Raw genomic sequence first — 21034 nt, forward strand, 5'->3', positions numbered from 1 at the left:
GTACAAAGGGTTTAGAGGGATATGGACCAAGTGCTGGCAATTGGGAGTAGATTCATTTAGGATATCTATAAGGCATGGACGAGTTGAACTGAAGGGTCAGTTTCGATGCTGTACATCTCTACGGACTCTGACTCCAAAACTCCACTTCAAATATATTTCCCAGTTGTAAATTCTTTTTGGCATCCTGATTTCATGATAGATGCATAATCTGTTTCTCTGCATCACCAGGTAACTTCAGTCTGCCCTCTGTGCATAAGAGTTGGCAACAGGGTAGCATGATGACTCAGAATTAGCACTGCAGCTTAACAGTGCCAATGACCTGGGTTCGGCTCCAGCCTCGGGATGACTGCCTATTTAGAGTTTGCATGATCTCCCCATGTCTTTGTGGGTTTACAGTCCCAGTTCAAAGATGTACAGATTAGTTGGATTAGCCTAAATTGCCCTATAATATCCAGGACATGCAAATCAGGTGGATTAGCCATGGGGAATAGGGGCTTGGTTTGGGTGGGATGCTCTTCAGAGGGTCAGTGCAGTATTGATGGACTGAATAGCCTCCTTCCATACTGTAGGGGATTCTATGACTTGTTCAAGCAATCATTTCCTTCCCTACTGATGCTCGAAGCTAAATGAATAATTCAGTGCTAAGAGCCCTGCAGAGGTCTTGACCCCTGAAGGTACAAAGCATATTTTAGTCAATCATTAGCAGCTTTGAGAAGGAAAGTTGACATTGTAGTGGAAGTTTTAATGCTCCCCATTGGACAGGACCAAAAGCAGAAGAGTGTTTAAAATGCAGAGGCTCCATTTCCCATCGATTATCAATTTGATCATGTCTGGTGCTGGCAGAACAATGATAGAATTATTGGACTTCATTGGAACCAGTGAGTTAAAATGGAGCAGCAACTAAGAAAGACTAGGAGGCCAAGCAGGTAAGTCTAAATAATTTAGCAGAACAGTTCCATGAGGGATTTTAGCTATAAGTCTGTACTGGAGAGTCTGAGGTCATTTCCCTTTTGAGCAAAGAGAAGCTCAAAGAAAACAGATACTTCACTTAAAAGACAGTCAGGTCTCCATTACAGAAGGATGTGGGGGCAAGTCACTGAATACTTTCAAGAAAGAGAGAAATATGTTCAGATTTTAAAGGCATCAAGACAGATAAGGAGAAGATGAGAATACGCACTATGATAGATGAGAAGCCATGATCCTAATGAATGGAGAAGTAGGCTCAAAGGGCCAATTGGCCTACTCCTGCTCCTAGTTTCTATATTTATAAGAAGGGGATTTAACAGAAGAGTACAAGAGTTCAGGTAATTGAGGAGACAGGGTTTCCATCAGTTGATAGTCTTAGGATTAAGGAACATGCATTTGAAGTTTTGAAGAAGGGATGAAGATGATGCGAGGAGATACCTTATTCAAGAGCAGGTGGCCATGAGCTGCTGTCCAAGGTGGAGGTGGAAATAGAAACAATTAATTACTTCAAATGAAATTTGAAGAACACTTGAAGGAAACAAGCTTATAGAATAGGGGATGAAACTGGCTACTCTACACCGTTCATAACAAAAATGAACTTAAGGGTATTAAAAAGTAATATTCTTTAATGGGATGTGGCCATTGTTGGCAAGACTAGCATTTCACACTCCCAAACACCCTTGAACTGAATTTACTGCTCAACCACTTCAGCGGGCACTCAACCATATCGCTATGGGTCTGGAGTCACATGCAGGCCAAACTTGTGAGGACAACAGATTTCCTTCCCTGAAGGATATTAATGCAACAGCTGGACGTAGTTTTAAGTCAGTTTGTTTAGAGATGTTATTACACACCTCTGGAATGGGTGGGAATTTAACATGGCCTCCTGCTCCAGAGGTAACCCTTTAAGTTAGTTTCTTTGCAACATTACTAAGGCTAGTTTTCAATTCCAAATTGTGTTAACCAAATTCGTTTTTCACAAACTTCTGTGGTGCGTTCTCAACCCATATTCCCAAGAATTAATTTGGACCTCTGCTTTCTTTGTTAAATAACATTACCACTATCCGACCACGTCTCTCATATGCACATCAACTATGTTTTAACTCCAACATTCTGGTGTCCTTCAACTTCTCTTCACACAAACCAAAGTTCCAGATTTGGCGAAAATCATGGAGATGAACTGAAAACATTCTGCCAGCTGTCCTGTGCTTTCTGAGTGACAGTGAATCATCATTGAATCTGCTGCCAGGCACAACATTCAACATGATTTCAAAACAACCCAGCAGAACAGGAGCATATGGTTTCTGTTGTAGGAATACAGTATTCCAGGTTGAAGAATTCTTTAAATGCTATCTTCTGCTAAACTGCAGGCTGAAACATTCTAAATTAGAGTAAATACACAATGACGCATGAGGCATTTATTCAACCTTACACCTAATTAAACCTGCTTTTTCATGCTTCTGTAGCCAGCCTGTACATAAATTCACTTTTAGGTTCTGAGTTGATAATTCAGACTGGTTCTTCAGTGCATAATTAAAGAGGTGGTTCAGCGATATATGTGCTGGGCAATGATAGTCCCTTATGCATCAGCCATGGCTCAGTTAGTAGTTCTCTCTTCTCAACGTCGGAAACTTATGAATTCAATTCCCATTCCTAACACTGTAGGTCAGCAATCTAGACTGCTGCTCTGGAGCAGAATTTGAGAAAGGTATTAAACCTCAAAGATGCCAGATGAGACGTTTAATGGAGACATTATTTACGCTAGTCATAAAATATTCCAAAGCGTTATTTTGAAGCTGAAGTTCTCTCTCAAACAACATCACAACAGCAAATGATCTGGACTTAGAATAAGCTTTCATCCATTTACAATGGAGATGAGGAGAACCCTCTTCTCTCAGAGGCCATAAGGCCATACATAAGACACGGGAGTAGAAATTGGCTATTCAGTCCATTGAATTTGCTCCACTTTTCAATGAGGCTAGGTTAGAGCTCAACAGGTTTAGTTGGAAGCACACTAGCTTTCGAAATGCCACTCCTTCATCAGGTGGTTGTGGAGGACACAATTGTAAGACACACACCTGATGAAGGAGCAGCGCTCCAAAAGCTAGTGCTTCCAATTAAACCTGTTGGACTATAACCTGGTGTTGTGTGATTTTTAACTTTGTACACCCCAGTCCAACACCGGCATCTCCAAATCAATGAGAGGCTGTTAACCTTTGCAATTTTCTGCATTACATAACAGTGGAGGCTGAATCCATAGACTCCCTACAGTGTGGAAGCAGGCAATTGGGCCAAACATGTCCACACCAAACCTCCAAAGAACATCCCATCCAGACCCATCCACCTACCCTTTTCTTACAATGCCCATGGCTAAAGCACATAACCTACACTATGGGCAATTTAGCATGGCCAATCCACCTAACCTGCATATGTTTGGACTTTGAAAGTAGACCTGAACACCCAGAGGAAGCCTGTGCAGGCATGGGGAAAACTTACAAACTCCACACAGACAGCTGTCTGAGGGTAAAGTTTTACTCAGGTCCCTGCCACTTTCAAGACTGATTTGCAGAGATTTTTAGTCTGCAATGGATCTGTATTTTCGTGGCAAGAATTTGGAGCTGTGGCTGGAAACAGATCAGTCATGATATCCTGAATGACAGTAGAATCAATAGGGCTGAATGGCCTAACTATCCCAATCAGCTCATTAAGTGTGAGCTTTCCTTGTGCAAATGAGCTTTCATGTTTCATCATTTGAAGAGTGACTAGATTACACAAATATAAACAGTTTTTTGGCTGTCAAGTGATTGGTGTCCATGAAAATCATAATAGAAATGCAAGATTATTTTTGATTTTATGAATGTAAAAGATTCAGTGTCACTGATTGAAACAAATAATGGGATCTCCTTGTGTTTGTTAGCATTTTCTTCCAAGCCAAAGCAGAAAAACAGATGAACTGCTTCCTTGTCACATTCGCTGCCTATTGACCTTACTGAGTCCATAGTGTTCTATGGACAAGGAACATGAATGACCATCAACAAAAATGACATGGTAACATCACTACCAACTAAACTGAGTGGGTACACAAGTACCCATCTATCAGATTGGGTCAGTAGCAGGTGGTGACAGAACCAACAAGAGACAACAATGTCCATGCAGTGTCACAGAGTCATTGAGTTCAACAGCACAGAAACAGACCTGACTCGATAAAGGTAGGCACTGGAAAAGCACAACATCCACAAAGCAGGACAGTCGATGTTTCAGGCATTAACCCTTCTTCAGGTGAAGGGCTTATGCCCAAAACATTGTCTTTCCTGCTCATCGAGTGCTGTCTGACCTGCTGTGTTTTTCCAGCACCATCATTTCCAACTCTGATCTCCAGGATCTGCAGTCTTCACGTTCTCCATGGAAACAGACCCTTCAGTCCAACTTGTCCATGCCAACCAGATATCCTAAATTCATCCCGTCCCATTTCACAGCATTTGGCCCATATCCCTCTCAACACTTCCTGTTCATGTACTACCAGATGCCTTTTAAATGTTGTACTATGGCAGCTTACATCACTTCCTCTAGCAGCTCATTCCATACACAGACACCGTCTTCTGCCTGAAAGACTTGTCCCTTAGGTCCCTTTTAAATCTTTCCCCTCTCACCCAAAACCTATGCCCTCTAGTTTTGAGCTCCACTTCCTTCAGAAAAAAGACCTTGACTATTCATCTTATCCATGCCCCTCACGATTTCGCAAATTTTTAAACTGGTCACTTCTCAGCCTCTGACATTACAGGGTAATTTATGCTAACCCACCTAACTTGCACATCTTTGGACTGAGGCAGGAAACCCACACAGACACAGGGAGAACATGTAACCTCCACATAGACAGTTACCCCAAGACTGGAATCAAACCCAGGTCATTGGCACTGTTGGACTTTTGCCCGAAACGTTGATTTTTCCTGCCACCTTGGATGCTGCCTAACCTGCTGTGCTTTTCCAGCACCGCTCTAATCTAGACTCTGATCTCCAGCATCTGCAGTCTTCACTTTTGCCTGTCAGGCTGCAGTGCTAATTCTGAGCCACCATGCCAACCTGTTGCCAGCTTTTATGCACAGAGAGCAGATTGAGGTTACCTGGTGATGCAGAAAGAGATTATACATCTTTCATGAAATCAGGATGCCAAAAAGATTTAACAATCAGCGAAATACGTTTGAAGTGGAGTTACAGAGTCATAGAGATGTACAGCACAGAAACAGTCCATTCATCCAACTGATCCATGCTGACCAGATATCCGAAATTAATCTAGACTCATTTGCCAGCACTTGGCCCATATCCCTCTAAACCCTTCCTATTTATATACACATCCAGATCTCTTTTTAAATGCTGCAACTGTACCAGCCTCCACCACTTCCTCTGGCAGCTCATTCTATACACACACCACCCTCTGTGTGACAAAGTTGCCCTTTAGGTCCCTTTTAAAATTTTCCCCTCTCACCCTAAACCTACGCCCTCTAGTTCTGGACTCCCCCAACCCAGTGAAAAGGCCTTGCCTACTTATCCTATCCATGCCCCTCGTGATTTTAGGGACATCTGTAAGGTCACCCCTCAGCCTCCGACACTCCAGGGAAAACAGCTGCACTCTATTCAACCTCTCCCACTTTCAAGTTCCTCCCAAAGTTACATACCATCCAGATGTCGAACTATCTCATCACACCTTCACTTTCATTGATCTAAAGCTACCTACCTAGTGGCACTGTGGTTGTGTCTAGATCACATAGACGATAGTGATTCACCACCAACTTCTGCAGAACAGTCAGGGAAGAGCAACAAATGCTGCCCTTGCCAGGGAGACTTACCGCCCATGAGGAGCCGTCAAGAATGTGACACAAATATCACCTTCAGATCAGCTGTGATATTAAATAAAAGTACTGATGATGCTGGAGATCTGAAATAAAAATAGAAGGCACTGAATCAGCCATTGTCTTGTTAGGCTCAGTACACTAAGGCTGGTTCCTGTTTATTATGAAGTTATTCAATAAAAGTGACTTACCCAGTGAACTGTGGATGAGATGTCTCTTACAGGCATAAGAAATAATAGCAGGAGGAGGCGATCTGGCCTGTAGAGCCTGTTCCGCCATTCAATAAGAGCATGGCCGATCTTATCATGGACTCAGTGCCACTTATCGACTCTCTCACCATAACTCTTAATTCCCTTACATATGAAAAAAAATCTCTCTATCTTTGCCTCCAAATCATTCAACAAGATAGCCTCAACTGCTTCACTGGGCAGGGAATTCCACAGATTCACAACCCTCTGGGTGAAGAAGTTCCTCTTCAACTCAGTCCTAAATCTGCTGCCCCTAATTTTGAGGCTCTGTCCCCTAGTTCCAGTTTCACCTCCAGTGGAAACAACCTCCCTGCTTCTATTTTATCTCTACCTTCATAATTGTATATGTTACTATATGATTCCCATTCATTCTTCGAAATTCCAATGAGTATAGTCCCAGTTTAGGAGAAAGTGAGGACTGCAGATGCTGTAGATCAGAGCTTAATAATGTGTTGCTGAAAAAGCACAGCAGGTCAGGCAGCATCAAAGGTACAGGAGAATCGATGTTTCTACTTTCCCATAAGCGAGCCCTCAACTCCGGAATCAACCCAGTGAACCCCTTCTGCATCCCCTCCAGTGTCAGTCCATCCTTTCTCAAGTTAGGAGACCAAAACCTATACACTACTCCAAGTGTGGCCTCACCACAGAAGGTGAAAAACCTGCAAACACACCCCCCCCACCCCAAAAGTTTGTTTTAGAAATGGCAGAGATTCTTGTGAACATCCACCCAACTCATCTACTGTGTTTGTTGCTCTCAATGGGACTTCTCTACTTTGGGAAGACAGGACGCCAACTCCCAGAGCACTTCAGAGAACATCTCTGGAACACACACACCAAATAATCCTGCCGTCCTATAGCTAACCAGCTGAACCATGCCCCCATCCCCACTCACCCAAAGACATTCAAGTCCTGGGCCTCCTCCACCACCAAATCCAAGCCACCTGACAAATGTAGGAAGAACGCCTCATCTTCCACCTTGGGACCCTCCAAACACACAGCATCAACACTGGCTTCACCAGTTTCTTCATCCCCCCTTCCCCCCCCCCCCCGCCACCCCGCACCTCCAACCCTTCAAATTGGCATCACCCTCTTGACCTATCCTACTTGTCCATCTTCCTTCCCACCGACCCACTCCACACTTCCTACCGACCTATCCCTTTTAACCCCCACCTGCATCCATCTATTAGCTTCCCAGATACCTCCCCTCACCCCTACCACCCCAACTTATCTCTCAGCCCCCTTCCCCTTTCACATTCCTGATGAAGGGTTTGTCCCCAAACCATTGATTCTCCTGCTCCTCAGATGCTGCCTGGCCTGCTATGCTTTTCCAGCGCCACATTTCCCAACTCTGACTCTCCAGAATCTGCAGTCCTCACTTTTCCATGGCCTCACCAGCACCGTCTGCAACTTCAGCATAACCTTCCTGCTTTTAAACTCCTTTCCTCCAGCAATGAAGGACAATATTCCATTTGCCTTCTTTATCACCTGCTGCACCTGCGAACCAAGACATGGTGAGTGTCCAATTACAATAAATAACTAATTATAGGCAATTGTCTCCAATTTCCCTGCAGTTTCCCCTCCCTAATGTCAAGGGCAGGCCAGCTGCCCAGAGGTGGCCATCTACCAGCAGACGAGGAACCTGTCCTTCAGGCAAACGTTTCAGACACTCCCCACTTAGATGGTGATAGCTGTGACCTTATGCTGATAAGTGTCGTGGGTGACATGGTGGTAAAATGGTTAGCACTGTTGCCTCACAGCGCCAGAGACCCGAGTTCAATTCCTGCCTCAGGCAACTGTCTTTGTGGAGTTTGCACATTCTCCCTGTGGCTGCGTGCGTTTCCTCCAGGTGCTCCAGTTTCCATCCATAGTTCAAAGATGTGCAGGTTAGGTGAATTGGCCATGCTAAATTGCCCATAGTGTTAGGTGAAGGGGTAAATGTAGGGGAATGGGTCTGGGTGGGTTGCTCTTCGGCGGGTCGGTGTGGACTTTGTTGGGTGGAAGGGCCTGTTTCCACACTGTAAGTAATCTAATCTAAATATCCTGGGCGGTCTCGATAGAGTCATTAGCAAGACACTGTTTGTTCCCATCAGTCAAAGCATTGAGAAAGAAGGATCACGTTTTAAAATAATTGATAGTTGCAATGCTGACATATGCAAAAGCGTTTTCATGCTTCAGCTATTTGAAATCTGCAATGCGCTGCCTGACGGTAAAGTGCATCAGGTGAAGGATAGACGCACATCATAAATTACCTGTGAGAAAAGATAATATGGGTTACATCCTACAAAATTGTTATATATTCATTCAAGGGTTATGGGTGTCGCTGGCTGGGTCAGCATGGATTGCTCATCCCAACTGCCTTGAGAAGGCTTTGGTGAGCTGCCTTCTTGGACTATTGCAAATTATGGGGTGTAGGGACTCCCACAATGCTTTTCAAGAGAGAATTTGAGGATTTATACCCAGTAACAATGAAGGAACAGTACTATGTTTCCAAGTCAGGACGACAAGTGGTTGTGAGGGGAACTTGCCAATGGTGGTGTTCCTTTGTATCTAAAAGTTAAAGACTCCATTGTCTTTCGAGAACATTGGGCCTGCTTTCTCTTTTGAGAGAGATGACGGATAGTGGTTTAACTTGGTGGTTGCCACACCTCAGATGAGGCAAGAGGTTGAGAAAGTCCTTTATGGTAACCTCAGCTGGTTCAGGAATTGAACCCACGCTGTTCACATCACTCTGCATGCAAACCAGTTGTCCAGCCAATCGAGCGAAGCAGTCACCAGTAAAATCCATTCCCTTGTCCATTTATAATTTGGACAATGCAGGTTTAAACAGCATTGTTGAAAAAGTGCAGTAGAGTTACTGATAGATCCTGTAAATGGTATGTGATGCTGAGCATCAGTGGTGGATGTTTGTGGGTCTAATGCCAATCAAGTGGGCTGCTTTGTTTAGTATGGTGTCTGCTTTCTTGAGTGTGGTTTGAGCTGCATTCATCCAGGCAAGTGAGGAGTATTCCATCACACTTCTGACTTGTACCTTGGAATTGATGGGCAGGCATTGGGAGGCAAGAGGTGAGTTACTGGAACACTGCTGGATTCCTAGTTGCTGACCTGGTATTGTAGCCACAGTTTCTATAAAATCATAAGATACAGGAGCAGAAGTAGACCATTCAGCCGATCAGGTCTGCTTCACCATTCGATCATGTTTCTCAACTCCATTCTCCTGCTTTCTTCCTGCAATCTTTGATCCCATTCCTAAACAAGAAGTTATCTATCTTTGTCTTAAATACACTCAATGACTTGACCTTCACGGCCTTCTGTGGCAATGACTTCCACAGCTCACTAGCTGAAGAAATTCCTCCTCATTTTAGTTCAAAAAGGTCATCCCTTTACTCTGAGACTGTGCCCTTGGGTCCTTGTCTCTTCCATTAGTGGAAACATTTTCTCCACACCCACTTTATCCAGGCCATACTTACATGGTTTGCCTAGTTCTGTTGTTGGTCGATGATATTAAACATGATTTGGTCTCTGGGTCTGAATGACAAGAAAATTACCTAATCATCTCCATTTAATTTGAGCGTGTTACTATAAAAAGCCAAAAATTAATTCATATTGCCCTTGAACTGATTTGTCAACTCAAACTAATATTCTCCTACAGCACATAATTACAGGAGTTATCCTTTACTGTAAAAATTTAATAAATTTAAAGAAAGTTGTTTCCTTTTGTTGGTTGTTAGTTCCTCCAATATATCTAGTCCACTCACTTCAAAACTAATTGAGCTATATCAAAAGATACAGAAATGTAAAGCCATCACATGGGTTGACATTAATTAACATTAATGTATAATTAAAGCTGCATTAATCTTCATGCATGTTTTGTGAAGGTGGATGAAGATTTGCAACTGTATTGTTCTGTTTCATCTCCTCAAGGGCTGAATCTTTTGCTAAGTGTGGTTTCCATTGAGAGTTTTGGAAAGATACCCACCATGACTCTCTGCGAGATTCTTGCTGCATCTTACCGAATGTGCCTCATTAACTACCTACTCCATCGCTGCAGCATCAATTACTTCAGTCTCGTTTTACCACACATTGTTCCCAGAGCAACTCACCCATTCAACAGGAATCTGCTGAAAGACCAACTCTCCTGTCATCTCTGCCACCTTTAAAAAGCTGCTGTGTACCCAATGAGCACTAGCATTCCAAATCTGCCCTGCTCTGCCAAGAGCATTTTTTTTGAAGATGTGTGAGAAGAGGAAGATGACACTGTGATTCTGTCACTGGGATCTGGGCGAAGGATGGTGCTAAGGAGAGTCCTCTGGGAAGAGAACTGGTGGAAGAAGCCATGCCTAGAGACCCTAGCAGCATGGTCTCAGACCGTGACCACGGCCTGTGCCATATCTACTTCACCAGGCCACTCCACTCTTTTCCACCATTTGATAAGGTCGGGTTAGTTGGTTTAACTTCACTTTGCTGCCTTGAATTGGGGCCGTGGTGTCTGGCTAAGCGGGTTGGCTATTTCCAAGTGAGATGAAGAGAAATTTTTTCACCCAGAGGAGTAAGGATGTCATTACAATCAAATTCAATTGGAAAAGTTGAGATCTGAATTAGGATTGATTTGACCAGAAAGATCCAGTAGACCTTGCAAGGCAGCTTGAGGTCAGAGATAAAGGCAATCATGATTCGGAGATGTCGGTGTTGGACTGGGGTGTACGAAGTTAAAAATCACACGACACCAGGTTATAGTCCAACAGACTATGGGCGGCACGGTGGCACAGTGGTTAGCACTGCTGCCTCACAGCGCCTGAGACCCGGGTTCAATTCCCGACTCAGGCGACTGACTGTGTGGAGTTTGCACGTTCTCCCCGTGTCTGCGTGGGTTTCCTCCGGGTGCTCCGGTTTCCTCCCACAGACCAAAGATGTGCGGGTCAGGTGAATTGGCCATGCTAAATTGCCCGTAGTGTTAGGTAAGGGGTAAATGTAGGGGTATGGGTGGGTTGCGCTTCGGCGGGTCGGTGTGGACTTGTTGGGCCGAAGGGCCTGTTTCCACACTGTAAGTAATCTAATCTAATCTAAGATTTAATTGGAAGCATTAGCTTTCGGAGTGCTGCTCCTCCACAATCACTGGATGAAGGAGCAGCACTCCAAAAGCTAGTGCTTCCAATTAAATCTGTTGGACTATAAACTAGTGTTGTGTGATTTTTAACTGTGAAGACAATCAGTTGCAATCATCATATTTTGTCATCTCTAGGGACATGAATTCAATCAGCTCAGCGTGTTTACCCTCAAACAGAAATAGCTGATAAACAAAGTGGTTATGCCTTTCCTTGTTACATGGTTCAGGATGCCTCAGCCCCCATTCCAACAAGAAGCTAGACAGGCAGAGCTGAGGACCTTGGGAGAGGGGAACTGCAAAGAATACCATTGCAGGACCAAACACTTCAAAGCAGATGGCCAATACATAGTTGATTAACTAGCAACTTGGAAGAAACTTTCCAACTCTGCCCTTGGAAGATGTAAGACCTGAAGCACAAGAGGAAGACTTCATGCTGACCAAGGGAGGAACATAAAGAAGCCAAAAACACCAGTTTCATCAACCGATTCAACACATTCAGTGACTGATTTAGAGTTTAGATTTAGATTTTATTATCACATGTACTCAAGTACAAAAGTGCAGGTGTACAGTGTAGAGTTTTCAATATCGCCACAAACAGTACCATCTTAGGCACAAGTGTCTAAGTACAAAAACTTAAGGACAAGATAGATAGAAAAAGGAACAAAGTTAAAAACTAAACATTACAGTCATTCTTAGGGGAATAATCACCCAATGAGGTGAAGGGATCTTTCAGTCACAAGATTGGAAGTTACACATCTTACATTTGAACAGAAAGAATTTGAACAAAAAAATTGAACATAGAAATGGGTCACATGAGCATACAAGCATATGATTTAGGAATAGAAGTAGGCTATTTGTCATGTAAGTATGTTCCAGTATTTGATTAGATCTAGGATTATCTGATATGGCTACAACTATACTTAAGACTATAAGAAGCAAGGACAGAATTAGGCCATGCAGCCCATCAAGTCTGCATCTTCATTCAATGAGATCCTGGCTGATCTGATAATCCTCAACTCCACTTTCCTGTCTTTTCCCCATAACCCGAAATCCCTTTCTTGGTTAAAAATCTGTAATTCCACCCTTGAATATACTTAACAACCCAACCTTGAAATGCCTCTGTCGTGAAGAATTTCAGTTTCACTACACTCTCAGAGGAGAAATTCCTTCTTATCTCTATTTGAATGGATAATTCCCTATTTTAAGATGATCTCTCTGGCCTGAGACTCTCCCACAGGGGTAGCAACTTTTCTGCTTCTACCCATCAAGTCCTCTAAGAATCTTATTTATTTCAATAAATTTCATATTATTCTCAATCGAATGAGTGTAGGCTCAATCCTCTCTGTGGTCTCCTGAATATAATGTTTTTCAGCTGCCTCCAATATCGATGTATCTTTCCTTAGAAAAGAGGGCCAAACCTGCTCACAATCGTCTAGCTGTGGTCTGACCAGTGCGTTGTGTATAACTTATGAAATCTCTCTATTTAACACAGCGCTCCACAGTAGCATGTGAACAAGTATCAGCCAAGGAACAAGGTGAAAGTCATTTCTAAATTCCCATCCATGCCAAATATGCCAGTGAAATCCAGAAGGTGACCGTAATATCACAGCTCACAGATTTCAGGGAGATACACATGTGGTCAATGTGCCACACCTAATGGATGTCATAAGAAAGCTGAAATCTTTACCTCCACGTAGTGACATACGACAAAAGAAATAGGCAGCAGGGCAATAAATGCCAAGATGGACATCAATTTTGCTAATACCGTTCTTTCACTCTTTTAGCTGCTGTTTCTCTGTGTTTGTTTGCACTGTCCCTTGTGTCCCACTTGGGAGTTTCATAATCCAAACAATTGAGCTGTGATGCTGCCATACCCTCCTGCTTTGTAAGCACGTGTTTGCCTCTTCCAGACTCTCTCCCCCGTCTCGTTAACTTAAAGTCCTCTCAAAAATCCTGGTTATTCAAATTACCAGGGCACTGGTTCCAGCACTGTTTCAGAGAAGCCTGTCTCACGAGGACAGCTCCTTTTCTAACCCAGTAATGTTGCCAGTGCCCCACTAATCTGAAACCCATTTGTATTGTTTCAGTCATCGGAAACACAGAGCGTGCGTGCAAATCTGTGGCCTTCTAGAATTGCAACTTTTTTCTAAATCATTCACAGGATGTGGGCATCACTGATTTGGGCCAACATTTATTGGCCATCCCTCGTTATCCAGAGGGTAGTTGAAAGTCAACCACATTATTGTGAGTCAGGAGCATATTAGGCCAGACTAGGTAAGGATGGCATGATCCTTCCCTGAAGGACATTACCGTTTTTCAGAGAATCAGAAATGGTTTCATGGCCACCAATAGACTCTGACTTTCAGATGTTTTCATTGAATTCAGGTTCCACCATGTGCCATAACAAGATTCGAAGGCTGCTCCTGGGCACATCATCCCCATCTCTGGATAAATACCCGAGTGATTATGCTATCGCTTTCCCCTAAGTACTATTGAGAATAATCTTCCGATATCTGACTCAGGATTAGCCATCTACCTATGGGTGTTAATTATGTGTATTAATATGCATTAAATCAGAAACAGTTATCAAGCAGTTCTGAGGAAGGGTCACTCAAGCCAAAATGTTAACTCTGATTTCTCTCCACAGATGCTGCTAAACCTGTTGAGTTTTGACTGCAATTTCTGCTTTAGTTTCTGACTTATAGTATCTGCAGTTCTTTCAGTTTTTATTTAAGCAGTGAATCATGTTCCAAACACATGTTGGAATTTGAATAAAACATCTGGAATTGAAAGGCTACTGATGACCATGAAACCCATTGCTGTTTGTTGGAAAAACAGATTTCATTCAGTAACGTCCTTTAGGGAAGGACAATGACTAATCCAGCCAAAATGGGACTCCAGACTCACAAACAGCATCAAACAGCATTCCAAGTATTCCCAAGGATTGAACAAAGTCCTCTTTGATGCTTAAACAATTCTCACTCTATCTGTTGTAGAAGCATAAAGTGGGCACAATGAGGTTCAATTCTTAGCCTGCAGCCTTACATTTGCACCAACAGTGGCAGTTTGTCTTCAATCAGATATCTGAAGTTCATTTAGAACAACATTTAAGGGAAATCACACTGTAATAAACTGTACATTCACCTATCAGACAAGATGCTCTGCATCTTCCTCTTAACTAGGTTGAACAAGTTCTGTATCAAACAAGTCTCAGTACTCACAAGTAAATATATATCAACTTCCTCACACTCAGAGATGTGCTCACTTAGGCAACTCATGTTTTGAGGAGTCAGGCTAACATATTAATAATAGCTCAGTAACTTTAGGGAGTTGGAATGTTATTAAGCCCATCGGTCAGGGAGATTTTTTAATGTGCAAACATGTCACAGGACCACAGTAAATAGCTTTATTCCACATTAGACTTCAACTAGGTGAAGTATGATCTTAAATATAATTAATACCATAAATATTACTTGTTGACTTGAATCAGCTTGATTTTGTCTGTGCATGCATCTCTTCGCCTCTTGGAAGCTTAAACTTTCACGTCTCTTGTTAAAGTGTCGCATTTCGGATTTCCTGGTGGACATGCAAAAGTGCAGTGTTGAGAATACCGAAGGAGAAAATGTCAAGTTGTATCTGCGATCGATGGCCAAACATCAGAATCAAAATACCATAGTCCAAGCAGGAAGGAAAGAGTAAATCAGCCAGGGTTCCTGAGCTTAGTTAAAATGTAATGATTGCACCTGAAATGTGTGGAGCTGCATATGCCTCCAAATACATCTAATGGCTATCTAGGCTCTCAATACCCTTGGGACTCTCCAAACACACGGCATCAATATAGATTTCACCAGTTTCCTTATCTCCCCTCTCCCCTCCCCCCACCTCATCCCAGATGCTACCCTCCACTGGGTACCACTCTCTTGAACTGCCCTACCTGTCCATCTTCTTTCCCACCTATCCGCTCCACCCTCCACTCCGATGTATCACCATCACTCCCTACTTTCGTCTACCTATCGTACACCCAGCTACCTTCCCTCCCAGCCCGGCCTCCCATTTATATCTCAGTCTCCTTCGGCCTCCCCCACATTCCTGATGAAGAGCTTATGTTTGAAACATTGATTCTCCTGCTCCTCAGATGCTGCCTGACCGGCTGATCTTTTCCGGCACCACATGTTTTGACTCCCAATGCATAAGGTCACCAGAAACTGAAAGCTCAGAATTCCTTTTTAAGTAAGAAAATATTCCGTTGCAGTTCAATATGATTTGCAACATTCTTCAAATGTTCTGATGAAACGCTGATGAAGGGTCATTGGACTGAAAGCTTCACTTTTCTCCCCACAGCTACAGTCAGATTTGCTGAATTTCTCCAGCATTTTCTGGTTTTGTTTTATATTTCTAGCCGTACTTCTGTTTATTCTCCCTATCTACTCTGTCCAACCAGCTCGTGATTTTGAAACTTTCTATCGGATCTCCCCTCAGCCTTCTTCTCCTCAGGGAGAACAGTCTCAATTTCTTCAATCTCTCCTGATCACTGAAGATCCATGATGAAAGAATGTTGTAGGACATAGGTGTAGAACATATTGTTTCAGCCAATTCTCTCAAAACTATGGATTATGATCTTAAAGGATTATGACAAAATGAATTGGTTCATGCATTTCTCTGCATTGAATTGGCACTGAATCCCAGACAAAGTCCAGTGTACCTTGTCCTTGGTCTCTCAATGTTGGTTTCTCTCACTCTTGGTCTCCCCTTCCAGCCCCACTGACTCCTTCTTTATAAGTGTGTCAGCACCACTCTGATCATGAAACCCAAGACGATGCCTCTGAAGCTGATCTGCAACTTAATTTTTTTGTTTTAATTCATTTGGCTATTCAGCATTTATTGTCCATCCCTAGTTGTCCTTGAGAAGGTGGTGTGAGCTGCCTTCTTGAAGTACTGCAGTCCACCTGCTGCGGGTTGACCCACAACACCATTAGGGAGGGAATTCCAGGATTTGGACCGAGAGACAGTGAAAGAACAGCGATATATTTCCAAGTCGAGAGTGTGGTGCTGGCAAAGCACAGGAGGTCAGAAACATCCGGGGGGCAGGACAATCGACGTTTCGGACATAAGCCCTTCATCAGGAATGAGGCTTGTGGGCTGGGTGGCTGACAGATAAATGGGACTGCAGGGCAAGTAGCTGAGAATGCAATAGGTAGATGAAGGTAAGGGAGAAGGTGATAGATGGAGAGGAGGGTGGAGCAGAGAGATACGAATATGATGACAGGTCAGGAGGGCAGTACTGAGTTGGACGTTTGGGACTGGGATAATGTGGGGGGAGGGGAAATGAGGAAACTGGTGAAACCCACAGTGATCCCACGTGGTTGTAGGGTCCCAAGGTGGAATGTGAGGTGTTCTTCCTCCAGGTAAGGGATTGGCGATGGAAGAAGCCAGGAGGAGGTCTCCCTTATTAGAAGGGTCAATAACCAGGAGGCACAGCTTTAATGTCAGGGGCCGGAGTTTCAGAAGGCATGCAAAGAAAGCCTTATTCTATCAGAGGATTTTGGGTATCTCGAACTCAATGCCTAAAATGGTGTTAGAAATGAGAAACCTTGAGTTACTTAACAATGAGTTAAACGAGCCTTCCAAAAGCACGAATAACAGCCAAGAGCTGGAAACTGGAATTGAAATACATAGATGCTTAATAATAAAAGTGGCTATGAGGACTGGACATCCTTCTTCCTTTTCTCAATGGCACACCCAAGAATCATGTCAAAGGGTTTAGGACACATGCTCTCTCTAAATCTGGTCTCTGCTATTTGACTGAAGCAGCTAGCCTGCTTAATAGAGTTGTAGTGTCATACAGAATGGAAATAGACCCTTTGATACAAATTGTCCATGCCAACAGGTTTTCTAAACTGACCTAGCCCCATTTGCCTGGATTTGGTCCATATTCCTGGAAACCTTTCTTCTCCATGTACCATTCCAAATGTGTTTTAACTGTTGTAATTGTTCTCATGTCTACCATTTCCTTCGGCAGTTCATTCCATATTCATATCACCCTCTGCGTGATAAAAGCTGCCCCTCAGGTCCCTTTTGAATGTTTCCCCTTTCACCTTAAACCTATGCTGTCTAGTTTTGGACTCCCCTATCCTAGGGAAAATACCTTGACTATTCACCCTATCTATGCCTATCATGATTTTACAAGCCTTTATTAGGTCTCCCTTCAGCCTCCTATGCTCCAGGGATAGAAGTCCCTGCCTATTCAGCCTCTCCTTACAACTCAAACCCTAGAGTCTCAGTAACATTATAGGAAATCTTTTTTGCACCCTTTCTAGTTTATTAACACCTTCCTATAGCAGGACAACTAGAATTGTACACAGTACTCCAAATGTCTTAACAATGTCCTGTACAGTTGTAACATGACATGCCAACCCCTGTACTCAGTGCTCTGACCACTGAAGGTAAGCCTGTCAAATGTCTTCTTCACCACCCTGTCTACCTGTGATGCCACTTTCAAAGAAATATGAACCTGTACCCCTCGGCCTTCCACAACACTCCCAGGGCCCCAACACGAACTGCGTTAAGTCCTGTCCTAGTTTGGCTTCCCCAAATGCAACACCTTGTATTTATCTCAGTTAAACTCCATCTGCCACTCTCCAGACCATTGGCCTAGTTGGTTAAGACCCCATTCTTGCAGGGAGATCTTGCCGAGGCTACTGAGTGGCTTAAAGTAGCACAAGTGGATCTGATCGAAGTGGATGGGAACATTAGCGCGGAAACGGGTCATTGGAGCAAGTAATCTTTGAAACTGAAAGGGATAGGGACACAGAGGAGAAGAAAACACTTAATGCTCCAAACCTAATCAAACTTCCACCATCTATTACCATTTTGCTTCAAGGTCAGATGTCACACGATCCTAGCCTAGAGTCCAACAGGTTTATTTGAAATCACAAACGTTCAGAGCGCATCTCCTTCATCAGGTGCAGACTTCAAATTTCAAATAAACCTGTTGGACCATAACCTGGTTTCATGTCACTTCTGGGAGAGAGTGAGGACTGCAGATGCTGGAGATCAGAACTGAAAATGTGTTGCTGGAAAAGCGCAGCAGGTCAGGCAGCATCCAAGGAGCAGGAGAATCGACGTTTTGGGCATGAGCCTTTCTTCAGCTCATGCCCGAAACGTCGATTCTCCTGCTCCTTGGATGCTGCCTGACCTGCTGCGCTTTTCCAGCAACACATTTTCAATTCATGTGACTTCTGACCTTGTCCACCCCAGTCCAAAACCGACACCTCCACCTCATTTTGCTTCAATATCAGGTCTGCGTTGTGGTCTCATCCTGCAGTGAACGGCGCTACAATTCATGTGGGGGGAGGGGGGGAGGTATTATTTTTGCCTACTTTACAGCAACGTGGTGACAGTGAAATACTCATCCTTAGTGGTCTGGATCATGTCTTCCCTTTGTTCATTCCCCATGCATCTGTTTGCATAATAGATTCCAACAGCAGGGTGCAGTAATTACTGCAATCAGTCTCTGAAAGTTTTAATCTGATTGAAACCATGGGGAGCCAAATGAAGCAGAAACGCATCAAACTGAGAAATATCACTCTGTGTGCAGAGCGTGTCTCACGCATTGCCCAAGAATGCTGTGAGGTTGACACGTAATGGACGAGAAGGTGGCGGATGGATCTGCATTGGACCATTCTCGGCATTTCCTTGCAATGGACTGTTACGTTGAACAGCATTTTGCCCTTTCCATCGATTGGTGTGAAAGAAGACGTCAGATAAAATCAGAGAAATGTGGTGAGGGGACTGAGATAGTCAGTCGTCCATACATCAGTACTTTATTCGTCCATAACTCACAAAAATGTATTTGACATTGTCATATTCATGAATTTTGCTACAATGTACAAGCTGTTAAATTCAAACCGTGCATCACTGAATGTTTTCTCCCTGGTTTACAGCTATGACTATTGTTATATCAAACTTTCCTGTTTCCTTTAAGTGCCTACCTTTCCAGCCTGGAAGAACCTGCCATTCAGTGACTGTTTTTTTCCTGTTTGTTCATGGTATTTGAGAACAGCTGGTGAGATAAGCATTTATTACACATCCCCAAAAGACCTTGAGAAATGGATGGTGAGCTGCCTTCTTGAAATGGGAGGAAATAACTGCAAATGCTGGAATCTGTACTGAAACCAAAGCAATGCTGGAAATCACAGCCTGTCAGGCAGCATCCATGGAGAGAGAAAGTGGGGACTGCAGATGCTGGAGATCAGAGCTTAATAATGTGTTGCTGGAAAAGTGCAGCAGGTCAGGCAGCATCCAAGAAACAGGAGAATCAGCGTTTCCAGCATAAGCCCTTCTTCAGGAATGAGGAGGGTGTGCCAAGCAGGCTAAGATAAAAGATAGGGAGGAGCGACTTGGGGGAAGGGCACTGGGAATACGATAGGTAGAAGGAGGTTAAGGTGAGGGTGATAGGCCGGAGGGGTGTGGGGGTGGAGAGGTTGGGAAGAAGATTGCAGGTCAAGAAGTCGGTGCTGAGTCTGAGGGTTGGGACTGAGAAAAGGTGGGGGGAGGGGAAATAAGAAACCTGGAGAAATCTGCATTCATCCTTTGTGGTTGGAGGGTTCCTAGGCGGAAGATAAGGCATTCTTCCTCCAGGCGTTGTGTTGCCATGGTCTGGCGATGGAGGAGGCCAAGGACCTGCATGTCCTTGGCGGAGTGGGAGGGGAAGGTAAAATGTTCAGCCATGGGGCGGTTGGGTTGGTTGGTGCAGGTGTCCCAGAGGTATTCTCTGAAACGTTCCACAAGTAGGCAGCTTGTGTCCCCAATGTATAGGAGGCCACATCGGGTGCAGCGGATGCAGTAAATGATGTGTGTGGAGGTGCAGGTGAATTTCTGACGATCTGGAAGGATCCCTTGGGGCCTTGGAGGGAAGTGAGGGGAGAGGTGTGGGCGCAAGTTTTGCATTTCTTGCAGTTGCAGGGGAAGGTGCTGGGAGTGGAGGTTGGGTTGGTGGGGGCTGTGGATCTGACGAGAGAGTCGTGGAGGGAGTGGTCTTTCCGGAACGCTGATAGGGGTGGGGAGGGAAATATATCCTTGGTGGTGGGGTCTGTTTGGAGGTGGCGGAAATTACGAAGGATGATACAATGTATGTGGTGGTTGGTGGGGTGGGAGGTGAGGACCAGTGGGGTTCTGTCCTGGTGGCAATTGGAGGGGCGGGGTTCAAGGGCAGAGGAGCGGGAAGTGGAGGAGATGTGGTGGAGAGCATCGTCAACCACATCTGGGGGGAAATTGCAGTCTTTGAAGAAGGAGGCCATCTGGGTTGTTCGGTATTGGAATTGGTGCTCCTGGGAGCAGATGCAGCGAAGGCGAAGGAATTGGGAATATGGGATGATGTTTTTACAGGGGTCAGGGTGTGAGGAGGTGTAATCTAGGTAGCTGTGGGAGTCAGTCGGTTTATAGTAGATGTCTGTGTTGAGTCGGTCGTCCGAGATAGAAATGGAGAGGTATAGGAAGGGGAGGGAGGAGTCTGAGACGGTCCAGGTAAATTTAAGGTCGGGGTGGAAGGTGTTAGTAAAGTGGATGAACTGTTCAACCTCCTCGTGGGAACACGAGGTAGCGCTGATACAGTCATCGATGCAGCGGAGGAAAAGAAGGGGAGTGGTGCCAGTGTAGCTGCGGAAGTGAACTGTTCCACATATCCTACAAAGAGGCAGGCATAACTGGGGCCCATGTGGCTGCCCATGGCTAATCCTTTGGTTTGGAGGAAGTGGGAGGATTGGAAAGAGAAGTTGTTCAGAGTGAGGACCAGTTCAGTCAGTCGAAGGAGGGTGTCAGTGGAAGGGTACTGGTTGGTTCGGCGGGAAAGGAAGAAGTGGAGGGCTTTG

Source organism: Hemiscyllium ocellatum, chromosome 6, assembly GCF_020745735.1.
Source record: "Hemiscyllium ocellatum isolate sHemOce1 chromosome 6, sHemOce1.pat.X.cur, whole genome shotgun sequence".
In the NCBI taxonomy this organism is placed as follows: Eukaryota; Metazoa; Chordata; class Chondrichthyes; order Orectolobiformes; family Hemiscylliidae; genus Hemiscyllium; species Hemiscyllium ocellatum.